The sequence below is a fragment of the Vicia villosa genome, linkage group LG7 (genome assembly GCF_029867415.1).
Source record: "Vicia villosa cultivar HV-30 ecotype Madison, WI linkage group LG7, Vvil1.0, whole genome shotgun sequence".
In the NCBI taxonomy this organism is placed as follows: Eukaryota; Viridiplantae; Streptophyta; class Magnoliopsida; order Fabales; family Fabaceae; genus Vicia; species Vicia villosa.
The window spans coordinates 34,988,347-34,995,475 of record NC_081186.1 but is presented as its reverse complement, the minus strand read 5'-3'; the positions used below and the strand labels follow the sequence as shown (position 1 = coordinate 34,995,475).

Here is a 7,129-nt window from a genome sequence, read left to right as displayed (position 1 = left end):
AACACGTGTTCACTCTATTTGGACAAGCATGCGTGCAACTGATGAGACCCTGCCCTAGGTAACTGTGCAAATCATTTCAAATATTACGTTATCTCTCTTAACGTCATTTCTCATTAAATGCATTTGATTCTATGTTTTTTCTGTAATCCTGTTCATTCAAACGCATATTCCATTTCATTTCAAATCCGTCTCTATATAAACTCATCTTCATAACAATTCATCTCTTTACATTCTCTCTCTTCATTCATTGTCTCTTTCATTCATCTCTCTCTTTCTCGTTCTTGCATAAACCCTAGTTTCTAAACCGAATCTCAGAGTGAATTCATGCTTTCATCCTTAAGTATTCAACACAAAATGTCTTCAGCACATCTCGTTCAACACAAATATGGATATCATCCTTTGAAGACTTATTCTATTCCACATGATGAACTGGATGTTCTATGCGAAACAATGGTGGGTTTTGAAAATCTGTTGGAGCATGATTTCAAAACCAAGGCTGCAATGCTGATACAAGGTTGGTCAACTACTTTGAAATATTGATTGGACCAGTTTATCCTCTCTTGGTTATGGATTTCTGGACTCATGCAACAGTTACTCCAATTGCTATCATCTCCTTTGTATTAGGGCATGAAGTTGTTGTGATTGAGAAGATGATAAGGAAGTTGTATGGTCTTGATGACTCAGATGGAATCACAGGTTCTCTTCCTGGTAGAGTTGATTGGGGGAAAGTTGATAGAGAATTGTCTTCTTCTAGATCCGCATCTCATCAAACTACTTCTTTGAAGCCTTCCTATAGAGTTTGGGCTGAGATTATTATGGGATCTCTCTATCATAGAAAGCGATCTCTTACTGCTACATATGTAAATCAGGATCAGAAGTATGTACTTTTCTGCATTGGAAAAGGTATACAAGTTAATCTCTCTAACATTCTCTTTCAACATTTGAAGACAAATATTGAAGAATCAAGAGATAAAGAACGTAAGAAGAATCCAAATTTCAAGAGGAACACTATTCCTCTTGCTAGAATGATTTCAGATATTCTGATAGAAGGTGACTTGATGGATCTTCTGAGAGCTGTTGGTTCGCTCAAGTTCTTAACTATCATCCAAGGACACATTCTAATGCTTTTGATTTAAAAAGAATGCAGCTGATTGAAAAGGTAACTTCTATTCCAAGAATATTTCCAGATATTCTGACTAGAAGAATACCTGTTGAGAGTTTCTCTCACATGTTCAAAGAAGAGCTAGACAAGTCTGTTAAGTGCTATTTGAAGTCATGTGTAAAAGCCACTACGCCAAATTTGGCTTTTAGCAGCACAGCTACGAAAGCGCATTTAGGAAAAAGCGCTGCTATAGGTTCGCTAAAAACAAAACAAAAAAACCAGGGAAAAAAGCGCTGCTATAGGTGATCCTACGAAAGCGCTTTTAAAAAGCGCTGCTATAGGCTACCTTAAGAAAGCGCTTTCTAAAAAGCGCTGGTATAGGCTGGTTACAGGGGCGCTTTTGAAAAGCGCTCTCGTAGCTAATTTAAATTTTTAAAACAAAATTAATTAACTAACAGAATAAAAAAATAATAAAAAGAAGAATAAATAGGAAAAGGGATTAGGGTTTGTGTTGGTCAAAACACGTTCTTTTCTTTTCCTCCTCAACACCAGAACGGCACCCTTCACTTCAACAAAACTGGTGGCTTCTTTCTTCCTCCGATCGTCTTCCTCTTCTTCTCCGATCAATCGCCGGTGACTCAAACCCTTTTTCGATTCCATTATCTTTCTCTGACGTGAATCTCTGTTTGTCCTCTTCTTCTCTCTGATTCGAAGCTTTCTCCGATTTCGTGGAGATGATGATGTTATGACGAAGATCACATATCGGATTTGGTGATGGTGACGCGATTCCAGAAGCAGATGATGATGATTTTACAATTTACAGCATGTTGGAAAAGAGAATCAAATCATAAAACAACAATAAACAAGAAGAAAGTTTATCTAGTATACGAAATCGGAAACAGTGGTGGTTCCGGCAAGGTTCCGACGATGACGAGGAGACTCAAGTAATGGTATTTAACTTTCCTTTTCCTCTTCTAATTTTATTCTTCTACTCTGTGCGTGTTGTTGTTGCTGTGAATCGTTGAAAATGCAGGGGGATGAAGCTCTATCAATTAGGGACGAGAATTTTAGTGTGATTTAGGGTGTGAGGATCTTTAGATGTTTTCATAAGGAATTCTGCATAGTTTCCTTAAGGTATTTTTTCTTGTCAATGAGTGTCAATGAGTGAGCCAAGGGACTATTCATATTTGTTCCTTTGGATTTTCAGATTAAAGGGTAGCTTCTGAAATTTTCTGCATGTTTACTTTCCTCTATTAGGATTATATTGGGCTATTGAGTAATTTTTTGAGGGTTTTGTTAATTGTGAAAACAACAATCTGTGTGCAAAAATTGAGGGAAGCAGTAGTTGAAATTATCTAAATATATAGTCTTTTGAAGAAAATCCTTTGGTTTCTGCCTTGCTTTGGCTATCGTATAGCATTTGAGTAGTCTCGACTTTGGTTCTCGAGGAAAATAGGCCATAGTAATCTCGAGTTCGGTTCCCGAGGAAAATAGGCTCTAGTAATGTCGAAACTGAAATGCTACAGCCTTAGGACAAATGCTATAAGATAGCGTTTAGTTTATGCGGTAAGTCGTTGGAAAAAAATAGTCTCATTTGAGCTTTGTTATTCAAGTGACCCTCATGATCCTTATGGTAGGGAAAGAAGAAAACCAAATGTTGTTTTAGAAAGAAGTGAAGATGAAATTTATTCTCCAATAAGTTATCTAGTGAAATCTTTGGAGGGAGAATTGTGGATGGTGAGAAGGTTTATAAAATGGGGGGAGGACAACAAGAACAAAGGCACTGCAGGTTTCCATGTATTTAAGTTGGAATTAGATCATAAATGTGAGAAGCTTATTAATTTCCTCTCTCACTTTCAAAATGCTTAAAGCTGTGAGCAAAATCCTCTCTCACTTTCTCTCTGCACTTGTTGCAATTTTGCTGCAACTTATTGGCTGCAATAAGAAGCTATGTGAAGCTAATATTCAAGTAACTTTTGCAGATTTTTTTAATTGAGGTCAGTTTGAGATATTGCATTTCTTAACTAGATCTGCTATTGGACAACATTGTCTATTATCTTTGACTACTATTGTTTTAGTTTAGTGAGGATTTTGAATCCACTTTGAATATTATCTTTGTCTATTATCAGTTTTGATGATGTTGCAGAGTCTTTGAAATTGAATCCACTTTGAATATGGCTGAAGCTGCACAATCCAACGCTGAGCTGTTGGAATGGCCGAAGAAAGATAACCACCGATTCCTGCATGTCGTTTACCGTGTTGGTGATCTCGATCGCACCATCAAGTAAGGTTTAGTTAACTTGGATTCTTGAATTCTACTGTCGTGTGAGTAGAGGCTAATAATTTTCTCGCTGTATGTCTCAGGTTTTATACTGAAGTTTTTGGAATGAAGCTTTTGAGGAAACGAGATGTTCCGGAAGAGAAATATACCAATGCTTTTCTTGGATTCACGTTGGCAGGCAAGTTAATGTTCGTTTTTTTATTTGATCATTATCATCATTGTATTGGCATTATTCTTAACTATGGTACTGAAAAAGATTTTACAATTACATCTTTCACAAAATGGTTAGCGTAATTTTGGTTAGTCATGTGCGCATGCGTCAAAGCATTACCTGAGCTATTATAATGTATTGAACTGTTAGTGTAATTTAGTGCAGGTGATAATCTAATTCTGTGTGAGTAGCTCATAGAAGTAATAATTTGTAGTTTGTGCTTTTTTGTTTTGCAGAGGGATTTGACTGATTCAACTGTCTTAAGGAACATGGGTGTCAATTTTGGTTATTCTCTTCTTGCATATAAAAGCACACTTCAAGGAATTGAGAAGCTTCAGGTATGCAATCCAACATAGAATTTGTGTATCTTTTCTGTTAGATTCATTATATATAGATAGTATACTGTGTATCTGAGAAGTTGCCGTCACCGCCTATTTGCAAAGTGCAAGATTCTCACGTTTTTACATTTAATCTAAAGAAAAAACAACATTCTTTTTGTTTATTCATTGAAATTCCTTGTAAATATTATAATCCACATCTTAGGTCAACGAAGCTCGCTTGAGCGAAGATTTGAACCAATGCTGGGAGGTACTTGCTGAACCAATACAAACGGTATGTATATGCTTTTGTTTTTACTTGATTATCTGGTTTAATATTTGTAAACTATATTTGTAACTTGATAGAACATTGCAGTGCTTGTTGTGGTTGCATACTTGGTAGAACATTAGGAAGAAAATTTTCTTATAAGATTTTTCAATGATATAGTTTGCAAATCTTTCTATAGGTTATGAGAAGATACAATGTTCCTGAGCCTTATGAAAAGTTAAAAGAGCTGACTAGAGGGAAAGCAATTACCAAAAGTTTCATGGAATGATGATGATAAGAAAAAGGTCCTCTATGATAAAAAGGAATCAATCTTCTTCAAGGTGCACTTAGTAAGGATGAATTCTTTCGTGTCTCGGCATGCACAACAGCAAAAGAAATATGGGATACTTTAGTCGAAACTCATGAAGGAACCATTGAAGTTAAGAGATCTTGTTTAAATACTTTAAGTCAAGAATATGAATTATTCATAATGCAGCCCATAGAATCAATCCTTGATTTACAAAAAAGATTCGTTCACTTAATAAATCATTTGAGTGCTCTTGGAAAGAAAGTCTCTACCGAGGAACAAAATCTAAAGGTGCTTAGATCTTTAACAAGAGAATGGCAACCGAAAGTAACGGCGATATCCGAGAAAAAGAATCTATCAAAGATGACTTCTGCAACCTTGTTCGGTAAACTTCAAGAATATGAAACAGAACTCGGAAGAATTGAAACGCATGAAATTCAAATAAAAGATTCAAAAGACATTGTCGTACGCAATCCATTATAGTGGCCACCATATGATGAATTGTGACAATGCCACAAAATAATTCGAGATTCCTCACTTGTAACACATCTCCTCAAGAGATTGTCACTACTCAACTTGAATAGATAAGGCTCATCCCACACGTAAAAGTTAGCATCAGATAAGAACTTCCGTTTTTGGTTCCAAGTTAGATCTTCGGGAATCCACCCGGTCGCTTTATGGTTAGCCATATCCGCGAACCAAGGTCTAACTCGGACGATAAACAGTTTCTCATCCGGAAATTCTTCTTTCACCTCACTTTCAAATTTTGTTACCTCGGTATTCACTAACCGAGATAAATGATCAGCTACCACATTTTCGGACCCTTTTTTGTCTCTTACTTCAAGATCAAACTCTTGAAGCAAGAGAATCCACCTAATTAGCCTTTGTTTCGAGTCCGGCTTTGTGAGCATGTATTTGATAGCTGCATGGCCAGTATAACACACAATTTTTGAACCAATCAAATAAGAACGAAATTTTTCTAATGCGAACACAATTGCGAGCAATTCTTTTTCGGTAGTCCCGTAATTGATTTGCGCTTCATTTAAAACTTTGCTCGCATAATGAATAGCATGAAAAGTTTTGTTCTTTCTTTGTCCTAACACGACACCCACTGCATAATCACTCGCGTCGCACATGAGTTCAAAATCAAGGGACCAATTAGGAACGACGATTATGGGTGCGGTGACCAAGTTTTCTTTAAACTCTAGGAATGCTTTTAAACAAGATTCATCGAAAAGAAATTCCGTACCTTTGTTGAGTAGATTACTCAAGGGCTTTGCAACTTTGGAGAAATCTTTGAGATCGGGAGGAGGCAACTATCTGAGATCGGATAAGAAACTCCGTACCACATGAATAGGGCTCACCCAAGCACTATCTGAGATCGGATAAATCATCCCGGCTTCTAACATTTTCACTACTTCCTTTCTCACCACCTCTTTCATTACCGGATTCAATCTTCTTTGTGGTTGAGCCACCGGTTTAAAGTCGTCCTCCATCAAAATCTTATGCATACAAAAGGAGGGACTAATTCCTTTGAGATCGGAAAGAGTCCATCCCATAGCTTCTTGATTTTTTTCTAAGACCACAAGCAATTTTTCTTCTTCACCCTTAGAAAGGGCATTGCTAATTATAACCGGCTTGTTTTCATTTTTCTCGAGGAACACATACTTCAAGTGTGAAGGAAGCATTTTCAATTAAAGTTTATTCTCCTCTTTTGAAATTGGCATCATTAACTCTTCAACCACCTCTTCCAAAAGAGAACTTTCTTCTAATGCTTCCAATTCCTTCAAGCATTCCTCCACTTCTTTTTCTTCATCTTCATTTAGAATTTGAAGAGCATTTGTGAGAGATCTCTCAAGAGGATTAGATGCATGACTTTTCTTTTTCACTTGCATAATTGCTTCATCGGTCGCATCCACTCGAAATCAATCACTTGTATCATTTTTATGCTTCATCGCTTCAAAGAGATTAAAACACACTTCTTCATCCAAAACTCTCACTTTCATTAGACCGTCATCGATATCGATCATCATCCGAGCGGTTTTCATGAAAGGTCTTCCAAGTATTAGAGGTGTGTCATAATCCTCGTCTATCTCAATCACAACAAAATCGACCGGGAAAAAGAACTTTTCAACTTTAACTAACATATCTTCCGCAATCCCTATAGGATGAATGGTGGACTTGTCGGCCAATTGCAAAGTCATCCTTGTAGATTTCAACTCTATATTTCCCAATCTTTTCACAAGAGATAATGGTATCAAATTAATGCTAGAACCAAAACCTATTAACCCTTTACCGACATAGACACTTCAAATGGTCACCGGTAGAGTAAATTTTCCCGGATCCCTTTCTTTCATCGGTAGAGTTCTTTGAATTATAGCACTACAACACGAGTTCACAGTTACAATCTCTTGATCTTCAAATCCCCTCTTCTTTGTGATAGCATTTTTGATAAATTTAGCATACATAGGCATTTGCTCCAAGGCCTCGGAAAATGGAACATTTATTTGCAATCTTTTAAAAAAATCCATGAACCTAGCAAAATGCCTAGCATCATTTTTCTTCGATGGAGCATGGGGATAAGGTAGATTTTGTAATGGTATGGAAGTCTCTTTTTTCTTTCCTTTCTCTTTTTTCTCTCTT

General features: G+C 36.6%; 1 long non-coding RNA gene across 1 annotated transcript; it reads left to right on the top strand.

Annotated features, from left to right (window-relative positions):
* Positions 1 to 3,647: 3,647 nt before the first annotated feature.
* On the top strand, positions 3,648 to 4,452 carry LOC131617100 (uncharacterized). The gene is made up of 3 exons (XR_009288425.1): positions 3,648 to 3,932; positions 4,138 to 4,206; positions 4,379 to 4,452. It is a non-coding gene; the product is annotated as an uncharacterized LOC131617100 (long non-coding RNA).
* The last annotated feature ends 2,677 nt before the right edge of the window (positions 4,453 to 7,129 follow it).